The 15344-nt window shown below is 41.0% G+C and overlaps 1 long non-coding RNA gene across 2 annotated transcripts; it reads right to left on the bottom strand.

Annotated features, from left to right (window-relative positions):
* Positions 1-4089: 4089 nt before the first annotated feature.
* Positions 4090-4974, bottom strand: LOC121743808. 2 transcript variants are annotated; one of them, XR_006038331.1, is made up of 3 exons: positions 4606-4974; positions 4450-4523; positions 4090-4327 (listed from the first exon to the last, which is right to left on the bottom strand). It is a non-coding gene; the product is annotated as an uncharacterized LOC121743808 (long non-coding RNA). The 2 variants fall into 2 exon arrangements; XR_006038332.1 differs by having other exon boundaries at positions 4610-4974.
* Between the last annotated feature and the right edge of the window lie 10370 nt (positions 4975-15344).

Below are 15344 nucleotides of genomic sequence, written 5' to 3'. Positions count from 1 at the left end.
CCTATTGATGCCATGAATGAAAGAGAGAAAACAAGTTTATTATTGATGAAAATAAATAGGGGATTTCACAATCTATTTCGAGCAGCTAATTAATACTTATTGAATTGCGATTATCATAACATATTCTTTTATACTCCCTATGTACTCATTCTCATTTGAGTTGGTCACGGATTATAAGAAACATATAAAACAAAATTGGTGGAAAAAGATAGTAAATATAGGATCTATTTTTGTATATTAATTTTAGGAGTAATGGTCAATTTTGATTCTAAACATATGATTAAAATATAAATTTGATAAAAAACATTCACTTTTTAAAAAACATATCCATAATAAATGAAAATGTCGACGGAGTAGTCTTTTTTTACGGTACCGTCAAAAAACTAACGGTCATGCCACTGTGCAATTAGCGTTGACCGTTAGTCTTTTGACGGAACCGTAAAAAAAAAGGACTAATTCATCAACATTTTCATTTGTTATGGACCTGTTTTTCAAAACGTGAATGTTTTGGACAAAAATCGTATTTTAGCCATATGTTTAGGATCAAAATTGACTTTTATTCATAATTTTATAATGAAATATGAGTGGAATTAGTTGCTGGAAAGTGGAGTCTACCTACCATTTATAGTAAAAATGAACCGAGACTCCTATGCACAATGATAGATTAATTAAAATGATACACGGGACTCGTGGTGACAGACAGAAGGAGTACATTATTTCAATCCAAACACAATTTCTTCTAATATTTTATCGTACCGGAGTCCAACTGAAATAGTACTATATACTTTCCGACGCAATAATCAGATTGAATATCCATGGCCGAGTTACTGATAGTCTGATACATATAGGAAAAGTATTTAGAAAAGAGACCACGGTGGCAACATTACTATGAGGAGTGATTGGCGATGGATAAAGATTGATTTCTCAAAAAGGCAGAAACTGAAAAAAAAAAAAATAGATAAATATTTTATTTAATTTATTCTTTTTAATAATAATCAAATTCTAACAAATAAAATACCTAATCAAACACTAAAAACTAAATAATAATCTTACGAAATTAAAGAATAAAGAAAAAGTATTCCCTCTATTTTATTTCATAATAGGTGTCACACTTTCCTTTTTAGTTTATCTTTAAAATATAACAGAAAAAAGTCCATCTTACATTAATATAAATATAATAATTTATCTTTTCAGTTAATTCATAATAATACTTGGAGCAGGAGTCTCACCATGTAGTACTAACATACTCCCTCCGTCCTCTAAATTTTGTCACAGTTTGACCGGGCACGAATTTTAAGAAATGTAATAGAAAGTGAATTGGAAAAGCTGGTAGGATGTGAGTCATACTTTTAAAGTATTAGTTTTTAATAAAATGTGAGTGGGAATAAGTTAGTGGAATGTGGAGCCCACTACAAAAAATGACAAAAAGTGAAATATAACAAATTTTGTGGAACAGACGAAAATGGAAAAATGTGACAAAATTTCAGGGATGTAAGAGCATTAGCAGTGGTGCGGATGTCCCGGCGGACATCTCCGCGGACATCCCAAAAACATCTCCTGCCACGTCATACGGACATCCCACTGCGGATGCCACCTCATACGGACATCCTACTGCACAATGGCGGACATCCCCAAAGACATCCCGACGGACATCCCACAATAATAAAAAATCACAAATTCACAAATTAAACAATTTCCGGAATTAAACAATTTACAGAATTAAAATTTCAACACAAATAGGGAAAACAAATTTCATTAAATAAAAAAAAGAAAAGTACATTTCATCAACGACGACCCCTCCGCTGCCATACTTCTTCAATAATATCGTTCTGGAGTCGAACATGGGCTTGTTTTGGGCGCATGTTGGCAAATGCACGGACTCGATCGACTTCGTTGTGGGGTATCCCCATGCGTACATTGCTAGTGGCCACGCCGTGGCTTGGACCCGCAGCATCAGCATCATCATTAGTCCAATCAGTCATTGCTGGACCTTCTTCTTCGACAATCATGTTGTGCATGATATTACATGCGTACATGATGTCGGCGATGCTGTCAACATACCAAAGCCGTGTTGGACCCTTCACTGCCGCCCATCGAGCGTGGAGCACACCAAATGCCCGCTCCACATCCTTGTGCGCTGCCTCCTAACGACCTGCAAAATATATCTTCTTTTTATCTGTTGGGCATTTGATCGTCTTCACAAAGACGGGCCACATAGGGTATATCCCATCCGCCAAATAATAGCCCATATTGTGCTGGTTACCGTTGGCGACGAAATTGACGGTCGGACCAACGCCCATGCACTGGTCGTTGAAAAGGGGCGACGACTGGAGGACGTTGATGTCGTTGTTAGACCCAGCTACTCCAAAATAGGCATGCCAAATCCACAACCGGTAGTCAGCTACCGCTTCAAGGATCATCGTGGGATTCTTGCCCTTGAAACCAGTAGTGTACATCCCTTTTCAGGCAGCGGGGCAGTTCTTCTACTCCCGGTGCATACAATCTATGCTACATAACATTCCCGGAAACCCGTGCTGATTCCCGTGCATATCCAGTAGAGCCTGACAATCTTCAGGGGTAGGCTTCCGAAGATACCTATCCCCGAATATCTCCCTAACGCCCTGACAAAAATACTTCAGGCACTCGCGGGCAGTCGTCTCGCCGATGTGGAGGTACTCGTCGAACATGTCGGTCGCGCCTCCGTGTGCCAACTGCCTGATTGCGGCAGTGCACTTCTGAATCTGCGTATGGCCGGGTTTACCAGCCGCATCCTCCCGCACCCTGAAATACCCGTATCAACGCTCTAAAGCGCCCACGATACGCAGAAAGAGCGGACGATACATCCTAAAACGTCGCCGGAACATGTTCTCCCCATATCGTGGCTCCGGAGCGAAGTAATCCTCGTACAACCGACGGTGTGCAGCGAGGTGGTCCCGGGGTACTATAGAACGACGATAGATGGGTCGAGGTACCGCCGGCTCCAAGGCTGCTTCCCGCACACATGCATGAATCAGCCGCATCATGTGTTCTTAATGCCCACCACTACCACTACCACTACCACTACCAGTCATTACGGATATACAAAAGAAATTTAGAGAGAGAGAAACTTGTTAAAATAAGTGGTGCGAATGAAATGAAGTTCAACGAACCGTATATATAGACTTTTAAAAAAAAAAATTAAAATCAGGACGTCCGCACGGACGTCCGCCGTGTCTCCGCAATGGCGGACGTCCGCGGAACGCCGCGGAACTCCGGTGTCCGCAGCGGACGTCCGTATCCGTCGTGACCTTGCACAATGGCGGACGTCCCGTGCAGACGTCCGGCACGCTGATCGAACGTCCGTCAGGACTGGCGCCATTGCTGATGCTCTAATGGGAGGCGTATCATTCAATGGAATCAAGTTAGCAAAATGTAGTCCTTAAGCTATTCTCGTTCTTTAATTTTAGTATTTACATTTCCGCATTTCAATTTCATTTTTCAACAGTTTGTGGCAGGAAGCTACCCGACTCTGGACTCTCAGATTGGGTAGTCTTCGTCTTCCTATTTGAGCTTGATTCACGTTATGCAGGAGTAGTCGGAAATATTTGCCTGAGAAAAATCCAAACTCTATTATTCAAATTTTAAAAATTAGGGACGAAGCTGACGAAAAGTTTGGTGGGCTTATAAGATGTACTTGAGTTGACTTAGCTCGTTGCAGGCAATTCTACCACTAAAACCATCAACCTTCAACATTTTCCATAAATTAGTACTTCCTCCATCCTCAAAAATTGACAAACTTATAAATAATACGAATTTTAATGTTCAATTAGTGAATAGAGAGATGAGAAATAATAAAAAGGAGAGAAAAAGTAGTAGAATGAGTGTAATAACCGCTCTTTCAAACGCCCTATTAGTTGTGTTATTGTCAAGTTAGAGATTTGCCACTCTCTTATCTCGTTGTTATGAATAGAACTCATTGCGCTTTAAGCTTAACGTTCTAGTTCGCAAAACCAAAAGAGTATGAGATAATCAAAGGAACTAAAACAAATTTTTTGGTTGTAAAACAATAATTGAATATAAAACGAACATGGAGAAGGGAGAACGATGATATTTTGGTTCCGAACTAAGGGTGCTCGAGGACAATATATATTAACCTTTATAAATGATTCACATATTATTTGAGAATGGAAAGAAGAACAACTTGGAACGGCCCTATTCTATTACAATTTTAGGAATGCTAAACTTTGGGCCTCTCTCTTTTCGAGCCAAGCCACACCTTCACGGTCCCGCCGAAGCAGCCTGTAGGGCCGAGAGCTGCAAGCCATGTAGTGTTAGTCCTCTCCAAAGACTGCAATATTCGAACAAACTAATTAAAGCAAGTGAAGTAGCAACCGAAATAAATCGAACCCTAGGATGCTAACAAACAAGAACTGCCAAATGATAGGAGCTTGGAGGAAATGGCAGCACTACCTTCAAGGATGAAAAGCAAATCTTGCCTAGAGTGGCAAGTGAACTCCTGCATTGTTTTCCACCTCAACCGAGACCTGCTCAAACAAAACAAAAACAATTAAATGAATTTGCAAGGTACCAAGACTCCATTTATCCAAACAAAGAAATGAGACACACCTACTTTAATGAAAAGAGGCTAAACAATCCCAAAAGAGCAAAGGACAGCCTGCAGCACTCCTAAACCCCAACCAATCTCTGTAGGCTGTAGCCTTTGATTGTACATTCTGCAGTACCAACAATCAACACATTTTCAAGAGTCCTATTTTCCTAGTACACCACCAGATTTCAGTTAAAGAATGCTGCAAAATCCTTAAAAGAGAGGATTTGCAGCAGGAAATGAACAAGGAATATAGCAGCCCCTTTAGGCCATCCACAATAGGAATAGCCCAGCAATAGCCCAGCCATAGCCTAGCCACTGCCACATCATCAGCACTAAAAATCCTCCTGCCACATCATCAAAACAAGCAAATAGCCCAGCAATAGCCCAACCATAGCATAGCCACATAATATCCACATCACTATTAACAAATATATACAAAATGAAATAATTAACAATCACACAATATACGAAATTTAATTTACGAGACATATACGGGAAACATTAATAATACTATTAAAATTTTAAAAAGTACAATAATTTAAAAAAACTACAATAATTAAAAAAAAATTACAATAATTTTTAAAAAAGTACAATAATTCACTCCTCGTCGCCGTCGTCGTCTCCTCTGTCGCTGTCGCCACCATCGCCTCCGCCTCCGTCGCCGCCGCCTCTACTTCCGTCGGCTTCCCTCCGTGCCGCATCCAAATCCTCCTGCATGCTCAGGAGCAATGTTTGAAGCAAACTCTTCTCCACGGGGTCCACCGCCGCCCGCCATTCGGCCATCGTCTTGACCATCTGAGCGCGCGTTTGTTGACGCACGAAGAATTTGAGATCCGCTGTGGATTGGCCAAGGGGATGCCGACTGGACCTCCTGTGAACCCCCGGCGACCCCCCTCGCCTTCCGTTGAGCCAGCCTGTGCCCAACCGGGCGAGTACGGCGAGCAAACGAACGAGGGGTCGGGACCTCCTGGGCCGTCTCAGGGAGGTCGTGGGAACCACCGCTACTGCCGCTGAAATCACCGGAATAGTTCAACCGTTGCTTCTTCGGCCAGCCAGAGTCGACACCTACTCGGAACTTCTCGGAGTCGTTCAGCACAAGATAGCAGTTCCAGTAGGTGTCCTTGTACACCCCCTTCAGGGGGAAGGCTTTCTCCGCTATCCTCCTGCAGTCGTCCTCCGTTTGCCCACTGCTCGTCATGCGGAGGGCGTTGGTGTACAAGCCCGAAAATCGCGAGACCGCAACCCTGATTCGGTCCCACCCCTTCCGGCAATCCTCCCCATTGCGTGGCCTCCCCTCCGGGCAAAACCTCTGGTAGGTTGCTGCTATCTTGCCCCACAAGTTGACGATCCTCTGGTTGTTCGAAACGAGAGGATCGTCGCAAACACTCACCCACGCCTTGGACAACGTCCGTCCACCTCCTCCGTACCGAGTTGTCGTCCTCACCCGGCTGCGAGGACTCGCCGACCATTTTCCCCTTGCCTTTCTTCTTTGGGGAGCCCCGACCCCGCCCTGCGCCCCCCGTTTGAACGGGAGCATCCGGAACACCGGAAAGATCTAACCCCAAGTCATCGAAGGAGAAAGTGTCAAACTGGGTCGGAGGCGCAGCCTCCGTTGGCATCTATGTGTGCGACGAACTAGTCGAAAAATCAAAACTAGGGCGATAGACGTCCCCCCGCGTCCCCTGTGTCGCGGGCGTTCCCTGCGTCGCCGGTACCCCCGGGCATCATCTGCATCCCGGGTGCCCACCCCGGCATCTAGACACTGGGTGCCCACCCCGACATCGCCGGAAACGCCCCCGGCGGACTCCCCCCGCTGGTATCTCGGGCATCATCTGCTGCCACGGGTACATGTTGTAGTATGGGGGCATCTGACTCCATCCACCTCCCACGGGGATCGGGGGAGTTTGAGATCCGCTACTCCCTGAAGTAGGCTCGTTGTTGATCTTGTACAGAAATTTAGATAGAGAGAGTACTCGTTAATACAAGTGGTGCGAATGAAAATGACAGGCAAGTCGCGTATATATAGTGTTTCGTAATAAAAAAAAATTTAAAAATTCGCGCTAGGCGGTGCGCTAGGCGATCCGGACGCTGCAATAGCGCCTAGCGAATGGCCTAGCGCACCGCCTAGCGCCGCGGAACCGCCGAGCGCTAGGCGGTTTTTTTTCGCGAAATCCGCTAGGCGGCTGCAATAGATCGCCTAGCGCACTGCCTAACGTCGGCGCTCGGCTAGGCGGTGCCCTAGGCGCTATTGTGGATGCTCTTAACGGCACCAAGTACATCAAGGCTGGCCTATAAAATCCTCCCGCATACACATCGAATCCCCCTTCCACATACTTGAGCTTTACACAACAAAATTTTGAGAGTAAGAAAGCAACAAGTGGTGTAAATCCAGCAAGAGGGTCCCTTTCAAGACAACTGCAACTTGTAACAGGTAAAACACCACAACACCTCTATGCATCATGTCTAGGCAAACACAGTAGATTGCCGAGATCAAGGACTTAGGATGAACAAATAACAGTAGCCTCAACAATCAACACATGCCCAAAATTATTCCATAGACTATTTCTTAGGCTTAATGACATCAACAGTAAGTCCCAGAAAAAAAAAAGGAAAATGATTCATTCAAACAAAGAGCCGAATTAGAAAGGGGAAAAGAGTGTAGAGACTTAGCTACTGGTCGGCGAGACGAAGTGGCTGGCGGACAGGGCCGTAGCCGACGGTGGTGTTGACTGTCAGCGTAGGCGACGCCTCTTCGCTATTTCGACGGTACAGATCGCCGAGCCATCGGTGAGACGCTGCGACGTCGCTGACCACCGGGAGGACACCGACGCTGGTGACGGCGGTTCCACCGAAAGGGCGACGCCCCCTCCTCTGCTTCGACGGCGCCGAGACGACGAGGGAGGCGGCAGACGGAGGCCTCGGCAGGGGTTTAGCCAGCTCCGAGCCTAGCTCGACGGAGGCGGCTAAACAGCCGCGGTGTCGGCTGGGGAAGAAGGCGGCGACGGCTTGGCTGTTAGGGCGGACGAACGATGCCGGCTATAGCGCGACCTTGAAACCGCTGGAGTCGCAGGCACGGGAGACGCGAAACGCCTCCGTGAGGCGCGACAAGGGCGGTTGCCCTGAGAGGGATGGAGAAGTTAGGGATTTGGTTTCAAATTGGGGATTTTGAAAGGGGTTTGACCGAATTGGGAGCATTTTTTTTAGTTGGGCTGTTTCTTTTCTCTTTCTTGCTGGCCCAAAAGAGTTTAAAGTGGTAGTGGGCTAAAACTCTAATTAAGTAAGAATTGGGCCTTAATAAAGGAATGGAGTGGCTCTTTAAGTTTTGGGTCTGCTATGTTGATTCTATTCACGTGCCCTCCTAATGTGTTTTCCGATCAAATAATTGATGGCCGCTACTAAATCCCGCAATGACAAAATTTAATTCCCGGACTTTAATTTAGTACTCTAATATTTAATTTTAGAAAATGGTACGCTAATTGATTCCCGAATTAACGGATAGGCTTTGGACTTTTAATGCTTGAATGATTTTGCTTAGGAGGTAACGCTCTCGTGTTAAACGAATAATTTCCAAAAGCCTCTAAATAAATTAAATCGCTTTATTTAATTAATACTTAAAGACTTTTCTATGGATTTAGGAAAAGAGAAATAAAAATGATCACACGCTTAGGAATGCATATACTTTAAGTATTTAGCTCCTTAAGTCTAATTTAAGTATACTTTATTTTCTAAAGGGGCGTCGTCGCACGTCAAGTAAGATCAAGTCGAAGGACTTCCAATTGAGGAACTAAGCTCTGAGGTGGGCTTTCTTCTCAAAACGTGATTTTGTATGGAAATGTGAATATGTTTTAAATATGTTGTCATGCCATGTTTTGTTTTACGATTACCTATCTGCTTGGCTATGCCAAACATGTTAAATCGAATTCGGGTCCCAGTAGGGCCGCAAACCCTACTCGGACTAGTGTACACATATGGGGATCGTGTGTTAGCTTTCAAGTTGGCCGGTCCAGTGACCGTCGTGGAATGTGGTCACATTCCCGGTTCACATACATTCAGATATGGTATCTATGTTTATGTGACTGCGCAATCAATTTTATGAAATGAAAGGAATTTAGTGACTCAGACCTTTTTAAATAAAAACCCCGTGCTCACTCAACTATGGCTGACAAACTTAAATGGAACTTATTTTTGGCACTGTGCTCACTGAGTATATCAAGTACTCAGCCCTGCATGTTTTTTTTCTAACGTGCAGGTTAAACGTGAACGAGGAGGCGAAGGTGTTGGGAAATGACGGTTAATAAGTAGCTAGATAGCCCAAAGTAGTATGTCTACATACGTACTATTTTGTCTTGGACTCTTCCGCTGAAATGGAACTATGTTCTAGGAAATTTATGAATTTGGTCTTGATACCCTGATTTCATTTTGACTATGTACCCGTTCGCCTTCGAAACTATTACCTCGAGTTGATTATTTCCCTTATGATTGAGTTTATGGTTGATGAGATTATTTTAGTCACGAGATAGCTACGCTCACTAGTACTAGAGAGTTGTGGTCGTGACAATGAGTGATAGTGGATTCTAGGGTCCACATTATAAATGACGTGTAGGATAATTATTTATTAAAAAACTTTCCATATTTAAACTTTGTCTAATTTTAAGGAACGATCCAAAATGGTAAAACTAGTGTATATTTTAAGGGACTGAAGAAATATTAAAAAGGTTCCATCACAAAATCAAGTTTAAAGAAAATTGTCTTGTTGCATTAAAAATCGCAGTCCCATAGTTTTAATTTCTTGACAAAAACTTTTGTAGTGGCATAATATAATGTTCGACAAAGTAGTACTCCATCCCGACCCTTAAAAATAGATAATATTTGCATTTTTGGAATATTTCTAAAAAAAAAAGACCAATTGTATTTAATGAAACTTTTTCCTCTCTAATGAGGTGAGTCTCGTTCTCCACTAATAATAATCCAATCACTTTTTCTTTTTATCTCTCTTATTTTACCAATTGTGTATTAAAACTTGTCTATCTTTTAGAAATGAAGGAGTATTTAAAGGTTCCATCGCAAAATCAAGTTACGAGAAACTTGTCTTGTTGCATTAAAAATCGCAGGCCCATAGTTTTCTTGACATAAACTTTAGTAGCATAAAATAAATCTTTCACTTGATAAAAAATAAAACTACTGTATAATGTATACACACGACTGTTCTTCATTTCATCAAACTATCAAAGTAAAAAAAGAAAAAAAAAAGCATTATTGATTGGCAGGTGGAGCAGGCTTGTTCCGGCAGATGGGGCACGTGGAATGAATCAAGAGCCACGGATCAATGCAGCTCCGGTGAAACACGTGGCCGCAGCCGCACCTCCTCGCTCTCTTTATAGTCAGCGAGGCACACCGCGCAGCCGCCGCATTTGTGGGGCTTGATCAGCTGCGCGTAGGTGTAGAGCGGGAAGGCGGAGATGGCGGCTGCGTCGAAGCCGTCGCGTTGGATGGAGTTGTCGGAGGGGGGCGGAGTCTCCTTGTGATTTCTTGCACTTGTAGGAGAAGTACGTGATGACGACGAGGATGGCGATCGACAGTGTCACGACCGCCCCTTAAGGTTAATAAAAGCGGACGATCGTGATAAAAAGGGTTTTAAAGGACATTCAAAGAAGGCTAGGGTTTTCAATAAAAGTGTGACCAAAATTTAAGTTTAATAAATAAAGCGACCAAGAGTAATTACGTTTAAAAAATAAAGGACTAAGGGTTTAGCATTTATTCAAAAGTAACGAGTTTTCAAATATCCCACATAAAACAGTTTTAGTTTAAATAAAAGTATGTAAAGAAAACATCACAGCGGAAGCATCCAAGAGAAGAGTGACGTCATGTGTGAGGACACAACGACACTCGGAGTTTCAAAAACTACCACAGTTCATTATTAATTCCTGCTCAACACCACCAACCGCTCGTCGCCGCTCAACCTGCACATAGAGAAAACATATGCAGGGCTGAGTACTTTTGAAAATACTCAGTGGCTCATGCCGAAAACATTTTAATAAGAGTACATATTATCATGCCATACGTAGGTAACCATCGGGGTTTGAGCTTTATAAAGGCCCGAGGCACCAAAATATTTTTCATTGTTCAAAATAGCGACTACGCAGCCATTATTCCCCATCGTCATCAACCATATCTGTCAATACATGACAAGGAATGCGGCCGCAAACCAGGTCACTAGACTGACCAGCCCGTACGCTAACACACTGTCTACCATAGGTTTACAATAATCCAAGTAGGGTTTGCGGCCCTACGAGGACCCGAATTCGTTTTATATAATAGTGGCAACAGCCACATCAGATAGGCACGTTAAAACAAATCACGGCATGATAATCGCTTTAAACCACCCTTATAGCTCCACAGTCATACGTAAAAGATTTTAGTAAAAGAAAACCCACAAAAATGTAGGGTAGATTTCGACTACTGCTTTCCCTTTGTTATCACGCTTCGCGCACGAGTTATTACCTTTAGATATATATATCTTATCAGTCACCACCATCGACTTAATATTATGCATGTCTCTATCGTTTCCCCTTTTCCCCCCTTTGAACAACGCATCATGTCATCACATATATCAATCAAGTAATCCACTTATAACAACATAGTGTTTTTGTCAAGATAGAAATCTGGCAGCACTGCGCAACCATTTTATAAAAATTATTAAAATTTCTTCGCATGCGGGCTTGAATAGGCGGATAGATATGTGGAGGTGGAGCACGTGGCGGTCCATCAAAAGCAGCTGTCATAGCCGGAAGTAGCACCTCTATAAGGCCAACCAAATCACCCCACGCGGTGTAGTCAGGCGGGCTATACCATATGAAAAACCGAGATGCCTGAGCGGTCCACTCGTCCCAAGGCGGTGGTAAAGTGTGGATGAGCTTTTGGATCCCCTCGTGATGGGTGGCTCCCCCATACGCATAGGCGTTCATCCACTTATCATAAAATCCGGTGACATAGGACATAAGGAAAAGCTTCCCATCCCACTCGTAGTCTTGGTAGCGCTCAACTGGGTGGTCCCTATTGCTGGAGTAACGATTTCGCATCGGGGCATAATACTGATGGACCATCTAAAGGGACAACAAAGAAAACTCAGCATCAGTCCAACGATAGAAGGAAGCAATGGGGTTTCAGTTTCAAAAAGAGATGCTGAGAACATGATGCCAATGAAGATGGCTATGTATAGCAAAAGATTTAGGTATGTAAGTAGCATCATGTCAAAGTTTTGAATATTCCAAGGTTATTGGTTCATGTGTTTTCGCGTTTCGTCGAGTCGTAGCATGCCGACTTCCCCATAGGCTACTTGCCTTGCACTAAGCATTTCACATCTCTACGTTTATTATTATCGCAAGGTTTTGCATTCATTGCACCTATTTATAACTAGGTATAGTAGCATGCTCAAGTTCATCATCATAGATATTGTTTCACAATGTAATCGCATAAGCATCATCATAAAATTTCATTCAACTCATAGGTTTAACGCATATTCGAGTAACATATACAAGTTTATTTTCATAACAACATTTGTCATCTCGGCATAAGCGCAAATATCAATTTCACAGTATATCAATCAAGTAATTCACTTATAACAACATAGTGTTTTTGTCAAGATAGAAATCTAGCAGCACTGCGCAACCATTTTATAAAAATTATTAAAACTTCACCCGACTTCCGTTGGGCCTAAAACTTTACCACAATGCAGTAGACTCATCAAATAACTTCCAGTTTAAGTTTCATGTCAAAATACCCCTTTTAAGTCGGTCAAATCAAAGACGTAACCTACTGGTCGAGAAAACATGTTTCTGGCAGAATTGCGCAGTCAACTTTATAAATTCACCAATAATTCATCCTTTATCCAAATGGGTTGAAATTTACACACAACATAGAAGACATCATGAAATTTACACACAACATAGAAGACATCGGGAAAAAGAATCGGTCAAATCGGAGTTCATTTGGTCAGTCAAAACGAGTCGGAACTTACTGTTCGGAATCACAGTTTCTCATGCTTTTAGGAATTCGAATTAGGGTTTACCCCCACTTATTCAAAATCAACCTTTTCATGATTTTAACATACAAGCATGCTCAAAAGGGTCCTTAGACACATATTTTCATGAAATCACATATCATTCACCGAGGATTCATTAAATCATCAACCAATTGAAATCAAAATGCATTCACACATAAGATTACACATTCCCACCGATTAAACCCTTAGATCTGCATTCCCTACACTCTCTACATGCATGACGGAGTCAAAGAAGGTTTAGATGGAGAGGAGTGAAGAATATAGGTTTGAATTTACCTTTCTTGGACGAAACAATCGGTAGAAAGCGAATAAAACCTTGGTTCTTCAATAATCTCTTGAGGAAATTGAGGGTATCTTGAGTAGAATGGATGAACAAGTGGGAGAGGAGATGAAAAGTGGGAGGGGGCGTGTGAAATGAGAGAGGGGCGTGTGATTTGGGGGGCTAGGTTTAGGGTTTAGGTTTGATCTCTATTTATAGAGTTAGGAAAATAAATATTCCACAATTAAATTAGAAGATATGGAGAATAAATCAAATAAAGATGGGAGAGATTTGGGGGAAGGGAGTTGGCGTAAAAATAGGGGAGAAATAAGGAGGATTTTCGAATTTTAGGGCTATTTAATTAGCCTCTAATTTAATTTGGTATTTTCACGGAGCAGAAAAATATAATACGGAGCAGAAAAATAAATAAAAATCCTCCCATAAACTAGGAAATAGGCGTGTGAAATTATTTCTTCCACAAGGAATAATTTCCAAATCTTTAATAAAATAGATAAGGCAAGATTTGCTACGATATTCCAATTAAAACATGGAATGAAATAATTAAGGGATCAAAATAAATAATGGATAATTTCCTTCTCCCACAAACTAGGAGATTTCGAAATCTCCCTAAACAAAACAATAGGGGCCGATTTTTATCAAGAAATAAATAAGATAATTAGGCTTTAGGATTTAATTTGGATAATTATCCCAAAACAAATAATTAAATCCAAGAAAAATAATTCATCTCCAAATAATAATAATGGTCGAAATTTTCTCCACAAAAGGGCAAGGTAATTATTTATGATCCTAATTAAATCTCACTCCCCTTAAAAATATAATTCACCGCAATATATTTCATTCCACATCAATTAATTTAAGCCACGCCATAAAATCAACGGAATTGACTAGGTCAAATCAAAATTAGGTCACCAAAGCAAACACATAACGATTCATCATTTAATTGCGACAATCAAAGCAATAAATGCAACGTCTTAGGGTTCAAAAATTAGGGTTCGAAAAGTGGGGCGTTACAGACAGCCCCACGCCGTACCCGAAGCCGCCGAGGGCGGTGTCGCCGTAGTCCGATGAAGTGTTATTCATTTGATGGACTTTTTCTCTTTTCTTCACTCTCTCATATAGCAGTATATAATTTGGAGAGAGACCAAAAATTAAAAGAAAAAGCTCTCCTCAATTAGGTCTAATCCCAACTTGCAAACTTGATGGTTGAAATAGGCTTGGTTTTATATCAATATTAGAAGTCAACTTGATATAAAGGTTATCCAAATTGATATTCGCTTGCTTGAAATATAAAGTATTCCATCAGTCTTTATGTTAGTTGATAGTACATTTCTTTGAGTATGATATATAAGTAAAAGTAATGTTTGAAGTTAAAGTGTAGAGGGAATAAACTATAACAAAAATGAAATAGGAGAGAATAAAAATTATTTAAAAAATGGAAATAGCACTTAGAATGGCTCGAAATAGAATATAGAGCAAGTAACTTTGGACGGTGTTATTTTTGGCTAATAAAAAAATAATTTAATTATAATGGGACAATCCAAATAAAAATATGACTAATGTGGGGAATTAGTACATTAAATTGAGTGTTTAATTATAAAGAAAATAAATAATTATGATAATTATTTCTCATTTAATTTATATCTTTTCCTTTGAGTTTCTCATCAGGGAGGGGCAAAAGTAAGGGATGACCCACCGATTTGATTATAATAAATAAATAATTTGAGAAAAGTTACTCCCTTCATCTCTTAAAAATAGGGATATTTAGAATGACACGGGATTTAATGTATGATTGATAAGTAAGAGAGATGATAAAAAATGATAAAAAAAAGTAGTTCAAAATATTTGTAGTGTATAGTGGATCCATATTATTATTATTAGTGTTTAATGGTGTGCTCTAGTGGTATAGGTTGTAAATAAATTGATGTATATGAGTAATGAGTTGGTAGAACTTTCTATAAATGAAAATGAACTATTTTTATGGGACCGATAACAAAAGGAAAATATCTCTATTTTTATGTGACAGGTGGAGTATCAAATGTGATCTTAATTTATTATTTACTCATTTAACTATTACTAATTGCATATCGATTTATGTAGTTTATATGAAACGATAATATCTTAGAAGTTAGAAAAGATTAGTATAAGTGGTCAACTGTGTTTGTATTCTTATCGCAATTGTGGATTTTGTGATTTAATAAAGCTAGTGGTTGCTTATTTAACGAATTTATTAATTGCAACAGTCCACGAGCCACCACAATGTCTATTGTCTTAATGACCTTGTTTGTTTTATTAATTATTTTTAGTGCAACCCTTCGTCGTTCTAATCACCTAAACAGGAAGGCCGTAATCATATTTTAGTGGGGATGGTTTATTACATACTATGTCAATAATTTAAATAAGATTATCTCTTTTTT

Source organism: Salvia splendens, chromosome 8 (genome assembly GCF_004379255.2).
Source record: "Salvia splendens isolate huo1 chromosome 8, SspV2, whole genome shotgun sequence".
Lineage (NCBI taxonomy): Eukaryota > Viridiplantae > Streptophyta > Magnoliopsida > Lamiales > Lamiaceae > Salvia > Salvia splendens.
Note: the sequence above shows the minus strand (reverse complement) of the source record. Positions and strands in the feature narration are given on the sequence as shown.